Source organism: Eptatretus burgeri, chromosome 11 (assembly GCF_056783735.1).
Source record: "Eptatretus burgeri isolate ZD-2024b chromosome 11, Ebu_testis_v1, whole genome shotgun sequence".
Classification (NCBI taxonomy): Eukaryota; Metazoa; Chordata; class Myxini; order Myxiniformes; family Myxinidae; genus Eptatretus; species Eptatretus burgeri.
Window position 1 is genome coordinate 47,336,526 of NC_140971.1, and position 24,225 is coordinate 47,360,750.

Here is a 24,225-nt window from a genome sequence, read left to right on the forward strand (position 1 = left end):
ATATCTATAATTTTTTCTTGGGAAGTTTTTAAAAGTGGTTTAAGAAATTTCTCTTGTTTTCTTTGAAATGCTTCTTCACCGGTTAGTTTCTGTCTGTGTTTCTTCTTTTTGTCTTCCTGTTGTTTTACAACTTTTGAAACCAACTCTTGATGTTCCTTAAATCTTCTTACTCTTTCTTTCGCATCCATTTATTTCTTAGAAAATATCATTTAATAAATTGTATAGAGCAATAGAGAAATTTTCCTTTTCTTCATCATTAAAGTAGATGTTTTTTTTAATAATAAACACCTTCAATCATGCAAACACAAGAACAATGAAGAAAGGGAAGGTGCCACTAAATTCTCCATTGAAACACTGATGGGGCATTTAAAGGACATATAAAAATAAGACTGTTTCGCTTTCAAGACCCTGGACCATCTTCACTCATTGAAGCTGTTGATGTGGTTAAACAAAGTATTGAAATGATAATTAAAAACACATTAAGTGAAATGAAAACTTTTAAGTTTTATATGGGAGTAAAATTGAATATGGTAAGAGAAAGTGATGAAACTACTCCCTATATGAGGACAAACCCTCACTTTATCTCATCATTTCAAGATTTTGTAAGAAGTGATGTTTACAATGAACCCCAGAGAAAAGAACAAGATGTTAATAACAATGTAGTAGGTAGTGGATTTGCTATTACAAAAATAATCTTTTTAGATATACACATCTTAAAATCAGATCCTCTTTAAGCTTCCCCTCATATTGATTTACCAAAAGAGATAAAACTTCAGAAAGCGGTTGTTAATATTCAAAACAAAGATAATAAATGTTTTCTATGATCTGTTCTTGCTCACTTCCATCCTCCACAATGGAATCCTGAAAGGGTTTAACATTATAAGAAATACGAGAATACATTAAATGTTAAAGATTTAAAGTTTCCAATGTCATTGAGAGATATTCCTAAATTTGGGAACATGAATAATCTATCTGTTAATGTATATGGATTAACAGATATAAACAAAGTTCAGATATTAAAAATTTCAAACAACAATAAAAATGATGAAACACACATTGACGTTCTCGACCTTATTTCAAAAGAAAAATCACATTATGCTTTCATCAAAAATTTATCAAGATTAACCAAATCACAACTGTACAAGAGAAAATGTAAACCGTATCCTTGTAAGAGATGTCTCAACTCTTTTCATACAAAAGAATGATTAAATCAACATTTGAAATATTGTAGTAATCATAAATGAACCATAATCAATTTACCAAAAGCAGGTTCAAACATATCATTCAAAGATTTTAACAAATCTATAAAACATCCGTTTGTGATAAATGCTGATTTTGAAATTTTCTTGAAAAGATAAATACTGTTTCTCCAAATCCAAATAAATGAATGTAAATCATCTGTTGGTGATGAATACAACAAGTTGGAGCTTTATAGAAGAGAAGATTTTTTTGCCTCAGAGGAATTTGTAAGACGATTGGAAAAAGACTGTTTCAGACTAAGAGAAATAATTGTTAAAACTGATAAACCAATGTCCTTAACAAAGGGAGAGAAAAAGGAATTTAGAAAGAACAGTATCTGTCATATTTGTGAGGAGAAAATTGAGGGAGAGGTCAAGGTTCGGGATCATTGTCATCTTACTGGTAAATATAGAGGTCCAGCTCATTCCCGTTGTAATCTTAATTACAAGCCCCCCAAACTTTATTCCTGTTTTTCTTCACAACAACGCTCACTATGACACACATATATTTATAAAAGAACTTTCAAGGACATCTGGAGATATTTCTGCCATTCCTAACACAGATCAAAAATACATCTCATTCACAAAAACAATTCATACATCCCCCATAACCCATATCAGATTTCTTGACACATACAAGTTTATGGCAAGTCCATTATCTAACTAAGCATCAAATATTAAAAACTTACCCAATCTTAAATCACATTTCTCAAATCAAGAAGAGATTTATCTCTGATCACAAAAGGGAATATATCCATATGACTACGTGGATTCATTTGAGAAGTTTAAAGAAACACAACTTCCTTCAAGGGAAAGTTTCTATGGCAAGTTGAATAAAACTCATATAACCGATAGAGATTATACACAAGCTAAAAAGGTTTGGGAGAAGTTTAATAGAAAGAATCTTGGAGAATATCATGATTTGTATCTTAAAACTGATGTATTGTTACTGGCTGATATGTTTGAAACTTTAAGAACAGTCTGTCATAATAAAAATTCTTATGGATTCGACCCTGCTCACGATTACACGGCCCCCGGTTTGGCTTGGAGTGCTATGTTAAAAATGACAAAACAAAATTTAGAATTAATCAGTGATTATAGATATGCTTCTAATGATAGAGAAGGCTAAAAGAGGAGGAATATCTCAAGGATGTTCCAAGAGATATGCTAAATCAAATAACAAATATCTTCCTGATTATAATAAGAATGAGGACAACTCTTACCTGATGTATTATGATGCTAATAATTTGTATGGGTGGGCTATGTCTCAATCTTTACCTTATGGAAAACTTAAATGGGTTAAAGAAAAACATTATGAAAAAGTTTTACAAGACATTGTTATCTCCTCTCAAAAATAATTGGATGAAGCTGAAGTTGGATATTATTTTGAGGTTGATTTAAAATATCCAGAAGAACTTCATCACAAACATAAAGACCTAACTTTTGCCTCTGATAAAGAAAGTCTAAGAAAAGAATGGTTCAGTGATTACCAACAGTCATTCAATATAAAAGGTAAATCTCCAGAAAAACTACTTACTACATTAAATGACAAAGAAAGTTCTGTTTTGCATCAAAGGAACTTGAAACAATATGTATCTGCTGGGTTGAGAGTGAGGAAAATTCATCGGATTTTGAAATTTAAATTAAGTCATGAGTTAACGAAGTATATCGATTTTAATACAAAAAGGAGAACAGAAGCAAAAACAGATTTTGAGAAGGACTTTTATAAATTAATGAATAATGCCACATTTGGAAAGACTGAAAAATGTTAGGAATTGACAAAACATAAGAATTGCTACATCTTGAAAACAGGCTTCAAAGTAAATTAATGGACCAAGTTTTGAATGAGCGGAGGTGTTTTCAGATAACTTTTGTGCGATTCATTTGAAAAAAGACAGTATTGAAATGGATAAATCTATTTATATAGGAACATCAATTCTTGACTTGTCAAAGTCATTAATGTATGACTATTACAATAATAATTTAAAATCAAAGTACAAGGATAATGTGTCATTGTTATATATGGATACAGATAGTTTTATATGAGAAATTAAGGCAAGTGATGTACTGTATATGAGGATATGAATGATAATATATATATATATATATATATATATATATATATATATATATATATATATATATATATATATATATATATATATATATATATATTGTTGCGGATTCCGCGCCCGCCGGCGTGCGAACGGCCACGTAACTCGAATCGCGGCACGTCGCCCACCGGACGGACAATCCAGTCGTGACCCTCTCGGACTAACGCCGGGAACCAGTCACGGGTGGACCTTTCGGTCTCACCGCGATCGAGCCAATCAGCTCCCGCGTGGGATAGGGTTGCTCGCCAAATTCGAACTACCTAAGTACCCACGCGGAGGGTAGACCGGGCGATCGCACCTCGCCGCAGGTCGACTTCGGACACGGGCCACTTAAGCGACCCGTTCCGTACTATCAGAATAACCGAGCGGTGTTATCGTCGACCTCGACGGTTCGATTAATTATCGGGCGTATTCAGCCCACTACCAACCCTTTACGTGAAGCAAGATGAGGGTTCAATGGGGGAAAAGACGAAGCGAAGCGGGAGAACAGTTCAACAATAAAGCACATTTATTCGCGACGAACGGAAAGCACACAAAAAAAAGAAAACACAATTCCATTTACACAAAAAGCAAACATAAAAGTGAAAACACAGTGCAGAGCTAATACCGACTACCGAGCACACGGCAACACTTATACAATTCTACTTCACAGACGGCGCCGACAACACATACCCAAAACCAAGGAAAAGAAATACCCCAAGAATGAGGCAGGCCTGAGGCCGAGACCGGGTCGGGCCTACCCGTCTGGTGATGAGACGCGGAGCGGCGATGGCGCCTCTCTCCGCGGGCCTCGCGGACAGTGTCAGGCAGGGGGGTGGGAACGGGGCCCCCTTGGTCGCACTATCTCAGCGCGGGGGGAAACAGGAGGGGGTTGCTGATGCTCGGGGTATAGAGGAGCCTTATTATCCCTGGTGTGCGTCTCCACCTCGGCCAGGTCGCGCTGCCGGCCTCCCTCGGGCGTGCAGCTCCTGGCACCGACGCGAGCACCCCCTCGTCCGACTCTCTTCAGCTTCTCCAGCCACTGCAGGCTTCGGGCTCCAGACTTCTTTCGTTCTCGTTTGCGACTCCTTCCTTGCTGACTGACGAACACCGTCCTTTTATCCCCCCGTAACTTCGCCTTTGACCCCCTCCCTTTGACCTTTCACCTCGCTCCCCATTGGCCCGAGAAAAAGTGGGCGTGAAGGCTTTTTGATCCACAAATTTGCATATATCGATCGTTCTGGAGGCGGGGCCAAATCGCCCCTCGCTCACCGATTGGACGGCAAAAAGTGGGCGTGTGTCGTTTTTGATCCGTTTTTGAAGCACAAAATCCGTGATTTTGTACACGCTGTTCAACGTGCGCCCTACACGAGTCCAGCATCGGTGCCCATGAGTGGCGCGAGATGACGGTGATGCGATGGTGGGGAGTTGTGACGGTAAAGGTCATGGCGGTTGTGGTGAAGCGGCGTTGTGGTTGGTGGTTGTTGTTGTGGTTGTGATGGTGGCGATTGGTCCAAAATAAAGATAGTAAAAGAAAAACGGCTATCCTGAAGAGTCGCAGCACGTATAAATGACATGTATTCCCACTAGACAACGGGTTTGGGCCTAACTACACATGCACTTACCGAGATACCTCACCTAAGGGACCTGAATGGTGGTTTGCGAATCTGGTAACCACAACACTACCCCCTTCCCTTTTTACAGACTCGTCCCGAGTCGTCAAATTTTCGTGTGCCATCATGTGTAGTTTTCCCCTAGTACATTTTACCTACGGATCCCTGAGTGCGACATTCATGGTATTCGTGTCCCCAAAATGAATAACCTGAGGGCTGCGTAACTACCTAAACAAACTCACTCACACGGACGACTTAAATAAAATTGCCGGCGCTAAGACATACATGCCGGGGGCGCACTCATATTTACAGTACATCTTAACCTTAACTTACAAATTTTACACTAAACCATGGCCCAGGATCATTGAACTCTGCAAAAAGAAAGCAGTTAGCAGGGAGCCAGGCTGCTCACATGCAGTCTCTGGCTCAAACAATGCAGGTGACAGGGAACGTGGCTGGCTGCTCACACGCAGTCCAAGGCCTTCCCTTTTGAACTGAACGCAGTGAACCACAACGGTGCATGGGCCGCACAAACGCAGTCTCCGTGCCAGCTCAAGTGGCACACGCAATGAACACAACGAATGGATGCATGGACACAAACACGGTGCACGGGCCGCCACTGCAGGCCCGTGTTGTAGCTGCCAACAGGGCAGTTCTCGCAGCTTGCAAACTGTTGCCTTGATCCTGGCGCACATTGAAATGAACAGGGGGGGGGGCAAAGCAAAAATTGAACGGGGCTGGTGAACGTGGGCAGTGGGCATGGCATGGCAAAGGTGCAGGCAACACAGCCCGCAGAAGAAGGCCGCTGCAGGCAAACACAGCCGGCAGATGAACTGGCCGGCACAGGCCTTGAAGCAAAACACGGCCAGCCGATGGCACAGGCCTTGCAGCAAAACAACAGCTGCCGATGAAGTTGGCCGGCCTCCGCCTTGAAGCAAAACACGGCCAGCCGATGAAGTTGGCCAGCCTTTGCCGTTCAGTGGAGGTTGGTGGAGGGAGTGCGGTGGTGCTGGCCACTTGGAAGGCGGGCTCGGACCTACCTACCTGTCTCCCTCCCACCTATCGCCTTTGCCTGTCACTGTACATACCCACTCCTTTAATTTGTGAAAAACCAATTTAGCCCCAACTTATTTTTTTTGTTGTTTTTATTCTTACTTCCCCACTATAAATCGTCCCCTAACCCCCTTTATCGTCCTTGTTCGGCTAACCTATTCTGTCACCTAGCCTACTCCCAACCCCTACGTTCCCTTCCCGGAGGGGAATAAGGGAGAGCTAGCGTCCTGTGTCGAGGCCCAACGAAGCCTCAGAATGGCCTCCCCAGAGTTCGGCGATCTTAACACCAAGTGGGTCCAGCGGCCCACAACGACAGCGAGGGGATGGATGGTGCGGAGGGGTACATCTCCTAATCTACCCTAACCATTTAACTGCTAAACTACCCCGGGGCTTTCAACAAGCGCCTCTCGCTTAAACTATTGGTTCTAACAACCCAGATTCCCGTCGCCTGTGTTGGTGTCCTCACAATTTCGGGCCTCGCCCCGCAATTTTCTCTCCGTGCCCTCACACGGTCTCCTGGCTGGGACACGTGGCGCCCTTTGGCAGGCGCGACCGTCTGCCGAATCTCCCGCTATGGCACCCCGGGCACTACACTGCCTCCGAGCCTACCAGCTCCCTAACACCGGGGAGTGCCCCCATGTCACCTCCCCTGAAACGCACACGTGGCAGGCCGGCCTCCCGGGCCCCTTTCCGAGGGTCACCCGTGCCCACAACACTGCCCACGCGGCTAATGGCGCCCGGGCCCCCGCACCAAGCAGGCGCACCCGTGCCCACTACTCTATCCCGGCCCCCATGGGCCCATGGCCTACCGCGGCCGACTAGCCTGGTGCCCGGGGTACCCACTCAGCGATACTCACCTTTCGCAGCCACGCTCGCAAGCCCGTGAACAGGGCTCCTGCAGCCCTCCAAATGGGTGTCGAGCCTACTTTCCCACCAACAGCAAAACGGCCTCCATTTTTCAATTTGGCCAACCCAGCTAACTCACTTTACTCTGACCCCGGGGTCCCTTGGGCGGGAGTCACTCCTCCCCCCAATCACTCATCGCACCATGCATTCCCCATTCGCTCCACTCACACAGACCCGCTGGCCTCACTCACTCAACAAGTACTCACCTCACAACTCACCAACTCTTCAACACACACACCACTGAACTCTGCCATCCTTCTAACTACATCCCCTAACTAACTCGTGCTCCCACGTCGTCCCTTAAACTACAGCACGTTCCTTTTAACACTACGTAGCTAAGCTACGTTCCCGCTACACATCCACAAGTCTGTCTCTGTCTCAAATAAATCATTTTATTTCCCAACCTAAATCTCACTAAATCCCTCTACCTAATCCATTCCACGGGCCCCATGAGGACTTACCCCTGCCCCATGGAGCCGGTCTAGCTAAGCTAACCCTTCCCCCTAACTAGTTTCCATCCTGTGCCCAGGTAAGGGGGTCTTTCACCCCTTGCCCAGGAATCCTTTGCACCCGAAAGTGAGGCTTGTTCTTTTTTTTTTTTTTTTTTTCATGCCCAGCACCTGCGCGGCAACTCAGAGCTCGCGCACTTTGCACCTGCCCGTGACGTCATGCAGCTGCACGTGTTCCTCGTCCCTCCTTGGACGGTGCCATCCGGCAGAGATACCCCTCCTGCCGGATTCCAACCCCACGTGCAGCCATGACGTCACCGTGCGCAGAAAAAAACACAAGCCCCACGTCTCGAGGGGTTCCCCACGCGAACACATGTGCTTTGCCCGTTGGAGCTTAACACACACGATCGCGTGGAGAACCCGTCCGGTCCAAATCCATTTACCTGCCTAAACTTTGTCCGTCCGCGGGATCGGCAAATCCACCGCTGGCGTTTCCGGACCGGGACTTCACTCTCGCAAGCGAGCACGTGGTGGTCTCGTGCGTTGCACAGCACGAACCGCGTGCTCACTGCTGGGTGAACCCGGCACGGTCCTCGAAACAACTACAGCCGCTACTCGGCTTTCTTGACTCGCATGTCGCCGTCGTCGTCTCCATTCCACACACGCATACCTGCGTGTCACGACGCACACAGTCCACTCCATCACATTCACACCGGGAGACGCGGCTGCGTGCTCCCGCATGCCAACCGACATCTCCCTCACATACCGCTCTCTCACACACACGGTCTCCCTTGCACACAGCGACCTTGCACACGGCCGTTCACTCACGCGTGCCTCACTACTCACACAAACCATACTACTCACACACGCGGGGGCACTCACCCGCGGTGCCTCATCCACACACCGTGCCTCACTCATACACGCGGGGGCACTCACCCGCGGTACCTCACTCATACACACGGCGACACTCACACACGCGGTCTCTTCCACACACGGTGCCTCACCCACACACGCGGGGGCACTAACCCGCGGTGCCTCACTCACACTCCGTGCCTCATCCACACACGGCGTGCTGGGAAGCACGTACTCCGGCACCATCGCCACCACACCACTCACACGTGGTGCCTCACTCATACTGGCCGTTTCACTCACACACACGGCCTCACTCACACACGGTGCCCCATCCACACCCGGCGTGCTGGGAAGCACGCACTCTGGCACCATCGCCACCACACCACTCACACACGGGGTCGCTTCCACACACGCACTCACACCTTGCACCACACACACAGGGACAACCACACTGGGGATTTGTGTCCCCACAAGGGTCTCCGGGGCCTCTACACCCCCCAAGCTCTTCGTGCACCCGTCCACAGCACTCGTCCCCTCAACCTCGCAAAGCACGACCGAACTCACCTGGTCGTGACTCGCCTCAAGGGGGCATACTCCCTCCCCTCGTTCCTGGAGGAGGCCATCCAGGTGCTCGCACCGGGTCCCAACACGCTCCGCGAGCTCAACCCCATTGTCCTCCACTACCTCCGTGTGTGCGTGCGCGTCACTTACCCCGTCTTCATCGTGTAGTCTTCCCTCTATCGTTCCCATCTCCCGTGTCTCTGCCAACTCTTCACCCTTTACCTCCCTTGTCTCAACTATTATTTCTGTTGTCGTCACCTCGTGTCTCGTCTCACACGTTTTGGTCTCCCCATTTAATTTTTCTCCTTTCGGTCATCGTCACGACCCTCGCCCAACACGTTCCACGAATTATTTTTTCACCCGCCTCCACCGCGGGCCTGTCAGCCGTTGCACCCCACCCAGCTCGTTTGCTCCCACACGTGAAGTCGCCATTCCCAGCTCCCTGGTCACGGCCTTCATGCCCGCCTGCAGGCATCGGCCCATGTTCTGCGTCTCACCCCGCAGCTCTTTCATGTTTGTTTCCATTCCGTTCATTTTTGTATCCATCTTTTCGTTTATTTGTTGTGTATTCGCATCCATCGTCGTTTTCACTTCATTCATTTGCTTGTTCATGTCTTTCATTTCGTTTTTCATTTCATTTGTGTTTGCATCCATTTTTTCGATCATTTTCCCTTTCATCTTTCTCGTTGATTGCCGCCAGCATGGCGCATAGCTGGGCCATGTTGGATGCACTCAGCTGAGCCGTTTCGGCAAGGGTTGGGGAAGGGTCTTGGTGGAGAGGGGGGGGGGAGGTGTCATACACCGCGGCCGCTGCCGCACCCACCTCGGGCCCTGGGTTCAGTTGGGCGAGTCCGTGTTCCTGCACAATCAACATTTCCTGCTCGGGGATTCCATCCTGGGCCATGGACTCTACATTATTACACATATACATTTCTAATACCCCCGGCTCCCCGCCGCCTTGAGACGCCATCTTGCTTCTCGTGAAGGGTTAATTTCGCTCGCTCGTAATTTGGAGGGAATCGGGGGTCGCTTCTCTCACCCCTGGACCGATTCCCGTGAATTTAATTGGAGACAGGACAGCCCGTTTTCCTGTTCTCCGATACCAGTGCCGAGAGGAGGGCGATGGATTTGTATCGCACGACCTGACACCAGTGTTGCGGTTTTCGCGCCCGCCGGCGTGCGACGGCCACGTAACTCGAATCGCGGCACGTCGCCCACCGGACGGACAATCCAGTCGTGACCCTCTCGGACTAACGCCGGGAACCAGTCACGGGTGGACCTTTCGGTCTCACCGCGATCGAGCCAATCAGCCCCCGCGTGGGATAGGGTTGCTCGCCAAATTCGAACTACCTAAGTACCCACGCGGAGGGTAGACCGGGCGATCGCACCTCGCCGCAGGTCGACTTCGGACACGGGCCACTTAAGCGACCCGTTCCGTACTATCAGAATAACCGAGCGGTGTTATCGTCGACCTCGACGGTTCGATTAATTATCGGGCGTATTCAGCCCACTACCAACCCTTTACGTGAAGCAAGATGAGGGTTCAATGGAGGAAATGACGAAGCGAAGCGGGAAACAGTTCAACAATAAAGCACATTTATTCGCGACGAACGGAAAACACACAAATACAATTCCACCAAATGCACACAAAAAAAAGAAAACACAATTCCATTTACACAAAAAGCAAACATAAAAGTGAAAACACAGTGCAGAGCTAATACCGACTACCGAGCACACGGCAACACTTATACAATTCTACTTCACAGACGGCGCCGACAACACATACCCAAAACCAAGGAAAAGAAATACCCCAAGAATGAGGCGGGCCTGAGGCCGAGACCGGGTCGGGCCTACCCGTCTGGTGATGAGACGCGGAGCGGCGATGGCGCCTCTCTCCGCGGGCCTCGCGGACAGTGTCAGGCAGGGGGGTGGGAACGGGGCCCCCTTGGTCGCACTATCTCAGCGCGGGGGGAAACAGGAGGGGGTTGCTGATGCTCGGGGTATAGAGGAGCCTTATTATCCCTGGTGTGCGTCTCCACCTCGGCCAGGTCGCGCTGCCGGCCTCCCTCGGGCGTGCAGCTCCTGGCACCGACGCGAGCACCCCCTCGTCCGACTCTCTTCAGCTTCTCCAGCCACTGCAGGCTTCAGGCTCCAGACTTCTTTCGTTCTCGTTTGCGACTCCTTCCTTGCTGACTGACGAACACCGTCCTTTTATCCCCCCGTAACTTCGCCTTTGACCCCCTCCCTTTGACCTTTCACCTCGCTCCCCATTGGCCCGAGAAAAAGTGGGCGTGAAGGCTTTTTGATCCACAAATTTGCATATATCGATCGTTCTGGAGGCGGGGCCAAATCGCCCCTCGCTCACCGATTGGACGGCAAAAAGTGGGCGTGTGTCGTTTTTGATCCGTTTTTGAAGCACAAAATCCGTGATTTTGTACACGCTGTTCAACGTGCGCCCTACACGAGTCCAGCATCGGTGCCCATGAGTGGCGCGAGATGACGGTGATGCGATGGTGGGGAGTTGTGACGGTAAAGGTCATGGCGGTTGTGGTGAAGCGGCGTTGTGGTTGGTGGTTGTTGTTGTGGTTGTGATGGTGGCGATTGGTCCAAAATAAAGATAGTAAAAGAAAAACGGCTATCCTGAAGAGTCGCAGCACGTATAAATGACATGTATTCCCACTAGACAACGGGTTTGGGCCTAACTACACATGCACTTACCGAGATACCTCACCTAAGGGACCTGAATGGTGGTTTGCGAATCTGGTAACCACAACAATATATATATATATATATATATATATATATATATATATATATATATATATATATATATATATATATATGATACAAGAAATTGAAAGTCAGGTGATGTGTTGTTTTCATCAAAGAATAAAAAGGTTATTGGTAAGTTTAAAGATGAATTGGGTGGGAAGGTCATGAGTGAATTTATAGGATTGAGAGCAAAGTGTTATGCTTTTACGTATATTGATAATAATAACATTGAAAGGTGTGATAAGAAGCGAAAGGGAATAAAGAAAAATATAATCAAGGAAACAATAAACTTTAAACATCATTACAACTGTTTAACCTTAAAGAAGGAAGAGTACAGAAAAATGAATACAATAAGAAGTTATAAACATCAATTATATACAGAAGAGATCAATCAGAAAACATTAGGAGCTTTTGGTGATAAAATATATATTTTAGAGAATGGAATCAATATTCGTCCTGATGGTTACAAGTATAAGTGTTAAGATATTGGGATGGGAATTTTAACAGGCGACCGCCATCATTTTACTGATTTATAAATGATAGAAAAAGCAATAACCAAACCAAAGAATGGAGATGTAATCAGCCTTGGTATTTAAATGGGAAACATAAAGAATGTGAGAAATATTAAATAAGTCTTATTGGAGAAATAACCAGCGTAGAAGTAGATAAAACAAATAAGTGGATAAATTTAATCACAAGTTTGTTGGAGGATGTAAATAAGAAAAAAAATCCTTGAATGGATTGAAAACTTTGATGGTTGTCAATTGAACAATGGAAAAACAATTTACTACAATCTCAAAATAATATGTGGCTCAGGATGTGGTCAAATAAGAGCATTAAGATAAGTTTATCATTTCGTTTCTGCTCAACAAAAATATTTAAACCAAGAACTAAATTCCAAAGTAATCTTTGTGAATATACTCGATGGTGATGAATGCAAGAGGAAAATTAAGTTATTCCCTAAAGTAGAACATGGACAAATATTCGTTGGTTCGCTGTTTGAGTGGAATGAAAATATGAAAGGGAAGAAGTGCTTTTATCAGTAAGTCTCAATTTTACATTTGCTTGTATGGGAGGGGGGAGAAAATGAGTTTCAATTTTACATTTGCTTGTATGGGGGGAAGGGGATAGGTGGGGAGAAAATCGGTCTCCTATTTTGGACTTTAGGTGCTTGCGTCAGAAAGTTTTTCCCTTCCCCCCATTCATTTGAAGGGTGCCCCAGAAACCGCATTTATTCTCTACTATTATCTAAGTGCATGAAGTATGAATGCAATTCATTTCAAATGTTTAAGTTATATTCGTTCTGGATTTGTGCAACATTTGTTGATTTTCCCCACAAACTCAATGGTGTGCTGAGAGTGAATATCTAACAAGAATCAAAGCTGAGCATTACAGTATGTGCATAAAAGTTTTCTTACAAGGAACTTCAATGCAGGAGGGGGCCATTTGACCCATCAAGCATGCGCAATGCCAAACAACTTCTGATTGTTTTTGTGCTCTATTCATTTTAAAAGCTGTGAGATACAGTGTATATATGAATATATATATATATATATATATATATATATATATATATATATATATATATATATATATATATATATATATATATATATATATATATATATATATATATATATATATATATATATATATATATATATACATACATAGAATAACCAGGATGCTGTTTTCCGTTCTTTCCTCTCCACACTCTAACTCCCAAAGTTTTCAACTTTCACGTTTCATATTTGGTACATAGGTACAGACTGTAGAGAAGCCTGGTGTTGGTGCAGTGGTTAGGACAGCGGCTTGGGATCCAAAAGGTCCTGAGTTCAAGCCCCGTTGGGCCACTGAATTAATACACCAGGGGGTTGACTCAGCCTGTCATCCTTCGGAGGTCGATGAAATGAGTACCAGTGTACTGGGCCGGTGTATACCCCGGTTAAAATAGGTGTACCATATCCCTGTGTCGTAAGAGGCGACCAAGGTTGCGTCAGGAAGAGCATCCGGCATAAAACATGTGCCAAATCACTATGCGGATCATACGGATGATCCGCTGTGGCGACCCCTAACGGGAGCAGCCAAAAGAAGAAGAAGAAGAATAAGAAGAGTACAGACTGTAGAGACGGTGTGTCATGACATACGTTCGTCATCTAAAGTGGTTGCCATGGCAACCAGGATGCTGTTTTCCATGTAATAGCACAATTCTGTATATACCTTCTTGTTCCGGCGTATATTGTGCTCACTTGCGCTCTTGTTACTGATTACAATATACAAATACATATATTGCTTTAAAATTATACTTCACTGCAATGCTTTATAAAAGATATTAATTATTCGACTTGTCTTTTAAAAACGATAAATGTATGAACAGGTGAGCATTGGGTGGCTTTGACACCAACTCTGGTTAAACAACACAATACTCATGTTTTAATTTAGCAAGAGTTCAGAAATCAATATTTTGTGGAATAACCCTGATTTTCAGTCACAGCTTTCATGCATCTTGGCATGCTCTCCAACAGTCTTTCACATTGCTGTTGGGTGACTTTATGCCACTCCCGGCGCAAAAATTCAAGCAGCTCGGCTTTGTTTGATGGCTTGTAACCATCCACCTTCCTTTTGACCACATTCTAGAGGTTTTCAATGGGGTTCAGGTCTGGAGATTGGGCTGGCCATGACAGGGTCTTGATCTGATGGTCCTCCATCCACACCTTGATTGACCTGGCTGTGTGGCTGGGAGATTTGTCCTGCTGGAAAAACCAATCCTCAGAGTTGGGGAACATTGTCAGAGCAGAAGGAAGCTCGTGTTCTTCCAGGACAACCTTGTATGTGGCTTGATTCATGAGTCCTTCACAAAGACAAATCTGCCTGATTCCAGCCTTGCTGAAGCACCCCCAGATCATCACCGATCCTCCACCAAATGTCACAGTGGGTTCGAAACACTGTGGCTCATAGGCCTCTCCAGGTCTACGTCTAACCATTAGACGACCAGGTGTTGGGCAAAGCTGAAAATTGGACTCATCAGAGAAGATGACCTTACTCCAGTCCTCTATGGTCCAATCCTTATGGTCTTTTTCAAACCTCAGCCTGACTCTTCTTTGCTTCTCATTGATGAAGGGCTTTTTTCTGGCTTTGCACGACTTCAGCCCTGCCCCTAGAAGCCTGTTTCGAACCGTCCTCGCCGTGCATTTCACCCCAGCTGCCGTTTGCCATTCTTTTTGTAGGTCACTTGATGACATCATACGGTTGTTGAGTGACATTCGAATGAGTTGGCGGTCATCCCGGTCAGTGGAAAGTCGTTTTCGCCCTCTGCCAGTCTGTAGCTTTATTCTACTCTTCTGTTACTCTTCTGATCTACTCTTACAGACTAATTAAAGTATATCATCGAAATACTATTTCGGTTTTGAGGATCGCATATCATGCGGACTAAATAAGTTTCGAAATCTGTTGTGAAATCTGACAATTTAAAGAAATAACGAGTCTTATAACTAAGCCGATATATCCATTTACTTTATGCAAGCAAGGCTATGTTCCCTGCTTCTCCATAGATACACAAGAAAATGTGACATTTTCAAAGCATTAAACCTATCTTTTTCTAATGTTTGGAGAATTATATATAGCTGGGCTGATAATTGAACCCAGGTTAGACAGCTTGGAGGCGATTGTGGGTACCTCAAGTCCATCCTGTATGCCAAGGTCATATCTTTTGGGACTGTTTATAAACAAATTGCAATTCCATGTTGTATTTATACATTTAAAATGTATTTCATTTGACATCATGCATTTCTTGTGGTTAAATGTTGAGCTTTGCCTGTGGCGGAGCTTTTCAAAAATAACTTGAGAAATGGTCTCTGGAAATGGGAGACAGCCAAACACACTGACAGACACCACATGCCACATTATATGATAGATTGTAATATTTTTCAAAGCAGTAGAAAATATATAAAAGTACATGGATGGAGCACATAAAGAACTCGAAGGGCACTTGGTAGAGCGCATGCCTCCACCCCATAATGCCTGATCCACGACAACATATCGGGCTCAATACATTTTTGAAATATCGTGCTCTCTATCGTTTTTGAGCTCTATCTCTCAATGATGAAGAATCACTTAAAAAAAAACTTATCAGATCCAGATCTTCACCAAAATTGAATACATTCTTCCTTGTCACAAACCCAATGTGTCCACCAAGTTTCATCTGAATCCGTCCACAACTTTTTGAGATATCGTGCTATATATCATTTTTGGCCCGATCTCTCAATGGTGAAGAATCATTCAAAAAATTATAGTAGTCTGGTCCGGATCCGGATCTTCACCAAAATGTAAACAGTTCGTCCTTGTCGCGCACTAAACCTGTCCACAAAACTTCATCTGGATCCATCCAAAACTTTTTGAGATATCCTGTAAACAAGCAAACACTGTGACCTTGACCTTTGACCAATTTTGACCAAAATCTAATCAGCGCAAGTCATCACCCTCCTGAATCACGTGGTGTAATTTGACATTGGTAGCTTCTTCCGTTCTCGAGTTATCGTGCCTACAAACAAACAAACACACACACACACAAACAGATGACGGAAGTCATCAATATACTCACGAAATCTTTAGCTTTAGTAATTCACAAACAGTCATAGACTGGTACTTACGAAATCGTCAACTTGACCTCTGACCTTGTCTAATAAAAGCTGTCTCTCGAGAAGGTAGCGACGCAAACCAGAAGTTTCTACGATCATTCTGTACCAAACCATCAAAAATCGAATGTTTGACCTCACTGTGACCTTGACCTTTGATCGATTTTGACCAAAATCTAATCAGCGTTAGCCACCACCCTCCTGAATCACGTGGTGTAATTTGACATTGGTAGCTTCTTCCATTCGAGTTATCATGCCTAAAAACAAACACAAACACACACACAAACAAACCACACACACAAACACACAAACACACAAACAGATGACGGTAGTCATCAATATACTTACGAAATCTTTAGATTTCGTAAGTAACAAAACAGACAAACAGAAAGGGGTGAAAACATAACCTCCTTCACCTTCGTTGGCAGAGGTAATAACAATTACAGCCACAACAACAGCAACAACAATAATTATGTTATAAAATATCTTTTTTTCACATGTACAGTATGTATGTATGTATGTATGTATGTATGTATGTATGTATGTATGTATGTATGTATGGCTGAACCTTTAGATGATAGTCATCAAATTTTTGATTGCTACTTGGAGTACCAAGGGTACAAAGGGTCAGGTCATGGGCACAATATACCACCTCCTCCTCCCCATGAGAGTGTGGAGAGGACTTGCAATGTTGGCCTGTACATGTGGAATAGGGCAAGTGGTTTAACCACTGATCTCTGCCTGAGGGAGGTGGTATTGACCGTATTTCACTCCCGTAGGGAGTGGGTATTACTCGGAGCAGAAATGCTACTTTATGAAAATCATGAAAGTGCCAATGTCGCCCACATTCTGCACCCAACAAATCATGCCTTGGTGTCCAACAATACCAACTCACTTTCACTCTCCACTGGAACCCACTGGTAAAGATTCTCTCGGACTGCAACGTTGTCAAACTCCTTACACTGTAAATGGCGGAAGGACAGTGAACCGGGCTGACATGGTAGAACATTGCAAACCTGGTAGCGAGTCCGTCTTCCTGTGCAATAGATTCCTCCATGGTGAGGCCTGCAAAGGGAGCATCAGATGAACTGCGAATGATACCTGTATAAATGAGAATGTTTCAATATCAACAGGCTTTCACTCACCATTTAGATATGGGCACTGTATCAGCAGTTGTACACTTTGATTACCTCCAATCTATTTTCTTCAACAAATTTATCAAGTGACATAAGTATTGTGTAAGAAACAGATTCCATTGTGTGCCAGCACCCTGGCCAGATTCTAAATTTCTGCCCTGTCTATCGCTGGGAAAGCAAACTTTAAACCTCCCAGTGTATTCTCTGCTGAAAGGCCGTTTCAGCAACACCATTACTCCGAAAAATTTATCAAGAAACACTGTATGGCGTTGAATAAGCAATGGATTAATTAATATATGTCAAACATTCTATGGTGTCCTTAAAAAACAAATAAATAAATAAATCGCTCGAATGTGTCAGTACATTTTAATTGACCAAATCACAAATTCCTGCCTTGACTACACCTGGATACGATGCCCTCTTAATCGTCCTGATGACCATCAAGGTCTTTAATAATCATGACAGTCAGGATGTGGAACATGAGGGCCATTCTAAACCCAGGACAGCCACTCATCAGTTGTTCCTTGTTTCGAACAGCTTGGTCTCAGGAGATTACAATGCAGTCATTGAGGAGACTTACATGCAGATTTGCTATTATTTTTCTAGATTTTGAACTGAAAAAAAAAACAAAAAACAAACTTGAAAACACTTTTAATCTCAAAGGAATTTTACATTTGAAAGAAACACAGGTAATATTATGCGGGTCTTGTCAACAGATGAAAGGTTAAAATAGAGAACCAGTCTCACTTTTTTTTTTCTCACAAATCCATGACATTCCTTGAAATCCTGCCAATAGATACTCACATTTTCAAAGGCAAGTGTTTCCAATAAGTTTCACCATTTTGCCAAAAACGAGTTGGATGAGTTATCTGTGACATGTTTTGTCCCTTGTATTAAAATTGGAAGAATATTGAACAGAAAGCTTTGGTAAGTTGCAACCACATTTGGGGAATGTCAGTATGACTTTTACAGTTGAAAAAAATGTCAGCTTTACCCAAAGCTCTAAAGATATGCAGCTGCACTCCGCTCTACAGAAAGCAAGCCCCCCACTCGATTGGCTAGCACTGGCCCCTTGAGGCCAATCAAACAGAGGAATCTTAAGCAAGGGTTTGGCATGTTGCACGAACACAGCAGTCCCATTTCCTGTTTGAAACTTAGATGTCAGCGCATCCCTATTGAACACATCTATTGATCAAATTAAAGTTGAATGGAGCCACCGTTGTCAGGTAAAGAACTTTCATGCACTCTGAAGTATAAAATGCCACATAAACCACGGCATTTACAAGAATGGTTAAACATCACAGTTCAATGTCAAAAATAATCTCGCCATTATTACCCTCGCTGGAGGAGATGGTGTTGCATTTGAGTCTGCTTGTTACTTGCAAAATCGAAGATTTTCAAGTATATTGGTTAGTCGATTTTGGAGAGCCTGGTGTTGGCTTAGTGGTTAGGGTGGTGGCTTGGGATCCTCGGGGTCCTGAGTTTGAACCCCACTGGCTACTGAATTAACATCAGGGGGGTTCACTCAGCCTGTCATCCTTCCGAGGTCGGCGAAATGAGCACCAGTATACTGGTAATTATCCTTGCGTGTCGAAGGCGACTAAAGGGTTGGCGTCAGGAAGGACATCCGGCCATAAAAACATTGCCACAAGAAAGGGTATCATGATTGGGGCCTGCAAAAGCTGATCCCTGCTCAGGGAAAAAGGCTTTAAAATGGTGTGATGATGATGATGATTGGTTAGTCGATTTTGTTATTCTGTCTGTCATCTGTCTGTCTGTTTGTCTGTTTATCACTTGCAGGTCACAATTCGAAACTGATCTTCACGAAACCTCACCACATGGTCGAGTTTGTCAGAAGGAAGAAGCCAATTGTTTGAGGTCAAAAGGTCAAAAGATCAACATAGGCCAAAATTCAACAACTAAGGCTGTATTTCTAAAATCCTCAATTTTCATCTGATTGACTTGAAATTTGAAGAGTATTTCTATTTCAGGTCAGGAAATTCAACCAACCAATTATTTTTGAAGTCAACATAGACCAAAAGGTCAACATAGGCCGAATTTCTAAAATTGTCAATTTTCATCCGATTGACTTGAAATTTGAAGAGGATTTGCATATTTGGTCATTAAATTCAGCAACGAATTATTTTTGAGGTCAATTTTTGGGGGGATTTTGCAAGTATCGTGCTCTGCACCACGTCATCTTGTTTGTTTGTTTATCTGTCTGTCCACAAAGAACTGGTGTTTTTCTCCACAACTTATTGGCGGATTTAGACGAAATTTTCACCGTTGGAGCGACTACTCATGTAGAATGTTGCACTGATAACTATGACGTCATTGGTCATGTGGTGTGGCAGCCATGTTGGAAAAATGTAAAAATTTGGACCTCTCTATCTCTGAAACCGCACCAAAGGAAAAATTGAAACTTGGCACACTGCAAGTACTCCTCATGGGAAACAAGTGTGATTTTTATGACATCATAGGTGCCTTCATTATGATGACATAATTGTATATGTAGAACGCTGTATATGATCAGTATAAAAATTATTGAGTCAACTCGGGATAAAATGGTACACAAATTTTTTTGATGATGTCATCGGTCACGTGATTCGGCAGCCATATTGTTTAAAAAAAATTAAAACTTAAAAAAATCTCTGAAATGGCTAAACCGGTCATCACTGCCAGCAGTTATAAAGTGGCAGTTCTAATTATGTCTCTTATTAATTACGTAACACACCAGTACACAAACGCCACACAAAATACACCACACAAAACATCTCCTGGCCCATCCACATCTCGGGTTTTGATTTTATCCATATATAAAAATTTCCGGTGCTTTGAAGCCTCCCAAAGCTAAATCCTGTTGGGCTATTCCACGATTTATTCTTACGATATCGCTTTTTTTTTGTAATTTCATTTTTGGCTGTCAATGACATAGGTTAAGACTAGACTAAAAACAAATCCTGTGAAAAATCGGACAATTAGACGTTTTTAGACGCAAAAATACATTTTAAACAACTAAATAGATTTGTGGCTTTTGGACCTGTCCCCTTGGGGGATTGTATATTCATAAGGTCTATTCTATGTGTGTTTGCATTTTCAGAGGTCACATCAGGTCAGGTATGGGAGCATGTGCCAGAGCAGCGTGTCACTGCGTCCATTTTCTGCCTCGGTCTGGCTGTCCCCCAGGCAGATGCCTGGCCCATCCACATCTCCTTGAGATGCTGATCAACCTGCTGCAACCACGAGGCATGTGGTCGGCCCATTGGCCTCCTCCACTCACGAGGCTCCCTCGCTGAGAGAATCTGGTGAGCAGAATGGCGTCAAGAAAATGAGCCACGTGTCCATGCAGCCGCAGCTGACACTCACGGACTATGCAGGTAACAAATCCCATTTGAGTCTGTCTAAGGAACCGCTAATTGGACACAAAGTCCGACCAGCGATAGTCAAGGATTCTGCAAATAGATTTGGTAACAAAGGAAGTAAGTCTCCATCTCAGATCCCTCGTCAGAGTCCAAGTCTCACATCCGTAGAGCAAGACTAGAAGCACCAAGGACCTGAAGACTCGGATTTTTGTCCTCCTGCACAGGTACCGGCAGTGCCACACCCCATGATCCAGTGAATCCATGACTCCCCAGGCCCGACCCAGACATCCGTTTACCTCTGGCTCATAGCCAGCAGAGACATGAATATCACTGTCAAGGTAAGTGAATCTCTCCGTGATCTCAACATCCTCACCTCAAACGGGTACAGACAGGATATCAGCATCCAAGATGTCATTGAAAGCCTGGATCTTAATTTTGACCCAAGAAACCCATAATTCCAGTGGCTCCGAATCTTCATTCAGCACCTCGAGGGCCTACAAAATGATATTAGTAGTCTCCGCAAAGATGAATGCATCATCTGCAGTGGCAAATCCAGGGGGGTTTCCTGGTTGCCTGGAACCCCCCCACCCAACAAAAAAATATTTACCATTATAGTGGCAAACCCAGGGGTTACCCTGGTCACCAAGAACTCCTTAAAGTGTCATATAGGCACTACCATCACTCAGGTAGGTCTCACTAGTAATGATATTTCATATTGAACCTTGAAGTTTATAGTCCAAGAGCATTAGGTCAAAATAGGCCCTAACCTGGACATTTTTGGTAACAAGCTGATTTTTTTCAGGATAGGTCCAGGAATATGTCTAGAATAACATACTAAAAGTCCTCATAAATCCTCCTTGAGCGTTTTCCGCAATCCAAGATGGCGTCCAAAATGGCCGCCTCTTCTGTTTTTCTCATAACTTTGCAAGCAGGTGTAATGTACTGAATGGAAGATGCTTAGCAGGCAGACACGATGTGGAGGAACAGTCGAGCCGGGCTGTGGTGCACAAGCACGAGCGCGAGCGTACTCTGCCCGTGGCTCTCCTTTATTGCGTATTAGCACACTCACGAGCCGGACGACTCCAGCATTACTACGACGCCTCAGGCGGCGCGCACACCTTATATCCCTTGCAGATACGATGACCACTCTAAGGAGTGACGAATCCTTTGTCTCATAATATGCTCGTTGACTGGTGTTACCTCAATTATCATTAGAGTCAGCTTATTGGACACAGCTACAGCAACTCCTTGGGCATGGTAACCATCAGAGCGACCAGACCAATAGTAGGTGTAACCACCCACCATGATCTCACTGCAATCCAGTCTCCGAACCTCAGAGAGTGCTGCAATCCCGATGTCCAAATGCTTGAGCTCAGATGATGAGAGCCAGCTGATCATCCTCTCTTAAGGATAGCATATTCCAGGCACCCTCCTGAAGGTCCACCTCAGGTTAACCCAAGGAGACCGCCATCTGGTGGACGACACCTCAGCATCAACCCGACGCACTCTCCAGCAATCTGACCCTGGAATGTTACCGCATGGTTTCGCTCCTTCCATCAAAGATTGGGGGTCCCAAAGGCTTTTCCCCAATCCCGTCATCCAGTGAGCTTCCCTGCGAAGGGAAGCTGTACAATAAGGTACTCCCACGGTGTGGATTTTCAGATTTTTCAATGCTTTTGGAATGTTTTGCAGAATGAAGCATTTTGCGGTGGCCAGACTGCAAATCCTGCCACCAACCTCCTAATAAATAGTAACCCAACTGCAGGAGGACGTCCGCAGACACAGTCGGGCACTATATATGGATGGCTGTTGGCTCATAAGGAGCTCCTTCACCCTTTTTTCAGAGGTCCCTTCAGGTGTTCTGAATTAAATTGGGAGTCATCTGGGGAATAGATGAATCGGTCCCTGCTGCTGTTTTCTGAGCTCCATGCATACTAGATAGGACTCCTTTGAAAGCTCTTCCTGGCCACCGGGAGAGGGGTTCGCACATGTCCCCTTGGGTGTGCGCTATCCGTCTTTTCCTCGGATTTCTTTTGATTTCATGTGAAACACCTCGAGAGACCTCAAAACACCCCAAGGGACCTCTAGCAATGGTATGCATGCATACTGTTCAGAGTTCTTTGAAAGCTCTTCCCAGCTGTTGGGAAAGGAGGTAGAGAGAGGTAGAGGTAGAGGTAGAGGTAGAGGTAGAGGTAGAGGTAGAGGTAGAGGTAGAGGTAGAGGTAGAGGTAGAGGTAGAGGTAGAGGTAGAGGTAGAGGTAGAGGTAGAGGTAGAGAGAGAGAGAGAGAGAGAGAGAGAGAGAGAGAGAGAGATAGAGAGAGAGAGAGAGAGAGAGAGAGAGAGAGAGAGAGAGAGAGAGAGAGAGAGAGAGAGAGAGAGAGAGAGATGGAGGAAAGTTACATTGTAACTACTTTGAAAGCTTTTAAAAGCTTTTGAAATACTATATGGGACGACCCCTTTCAAAGCTATTCCCGGTAGAGAGGGGGTTGAGAGAAGTGTGGATAGAGTAGGAGAGTGGGGGGGAGAAGAAAGTGGGGGGTGGGGAGGAGAAAGTGGGGGTGGAGGGACAAAGAGAGGGACAGGGGGAGGGGGGAGGGAGAGGAGGTCTTAAAGTCACATTTTACATTACGTGGAATTTCCAATTGTGAGTGTATAATATAAAACACCTTGATGATGTCTGTGGTTGCCTCCATTGTTTTCATGTGCCAGTCTCCACCCCATTTTCCCTCACCTCAATGAATTTAAGTTAAGAAACAGTTTGAATTTATATAGTGTACATAGATGTAGGGCTGGTTTAATGGACCAAATGGCCTCCTCCTGTGTCCAGGTTCCTTCTCTATCCTTGTGTGTTTGTTTAACATGTGCTCTTTGTCTAACATCTGTCTATCATTAACTATTTGTCAGCAGGAACCTTCCTTTATAACATGACGGACCACTTTTACATTTTCTGACTGTCTGATCCACAAAATAATAGCTTCCTGAGCAATGCAATTCGACTACATGGCCAAAAGTATGTGGACACCTGCTCGTCCAACATCTCATTCCAAAATCATGGACATTGATATGGAGTTGGTCTCCCTTTGCTGCTATAACAGCCTCCACTCTTCTGGGAAGGCTTATCACGAGATGTTGGAATATTGCTGTGGGGATTTGTTTCCATTCAGCCACAAGAGCATTAGTGAGGTCGTGCACTGAGGTTGGGCGATTAGGTCTGGCTAACAGTCGGTGTTCCAATTCATCCCAAAAGTGTTTGATGGGGTTGAAGTCAGGGCTTAGTGCATGCCAGTCGAGTTCTTCCACACCAATCTTGACAAACTGTTTCTGTATGGACCTCACTTTGTGCACGGGGGCATTGGCATGCTGAAACAGGAAAGGGCCTTCCCCAAACTCTTGCCACAAAGTTGGAAGCACAGAATCGTCCAGAATGTCATTGTATGCTGTAGTGTTAAGATTTCCCTTCACTGGAACTAAGGCCTAAGTCACATTTGCCATGGCGGCCGTGGGGTCTCCAAAATCTATGGCCACTAGCAATTATATGGCGGCCGCAGTATTTCC

The 24,225-nt window shown here is 44.6% G+C and overlaps 1 protein-coding gene across 1 annotated transcript in view; it reads right to left on the reverse strand.

Annotated features, from left to right (window-relative positions):
• LOC147017007 (A disintegrin and metalloproteinase with thrombospondin motifs 7-like) overlaps positions 1-24,225 on the reverse strand; it is a 130,520-nt gene that overhangs the window by 98,763 nt on the left and 7,532 nt on the right. The window contains exon 2 of the mRNA XM_085846343.1: positions 17,067-17,236. The gene's annotated coding sequence lies outside the window, so the exon portion shown is untranslated. The remainder of the gene's footprint in view (positions 1-17,066; positions 17,237-24,225) is intronic.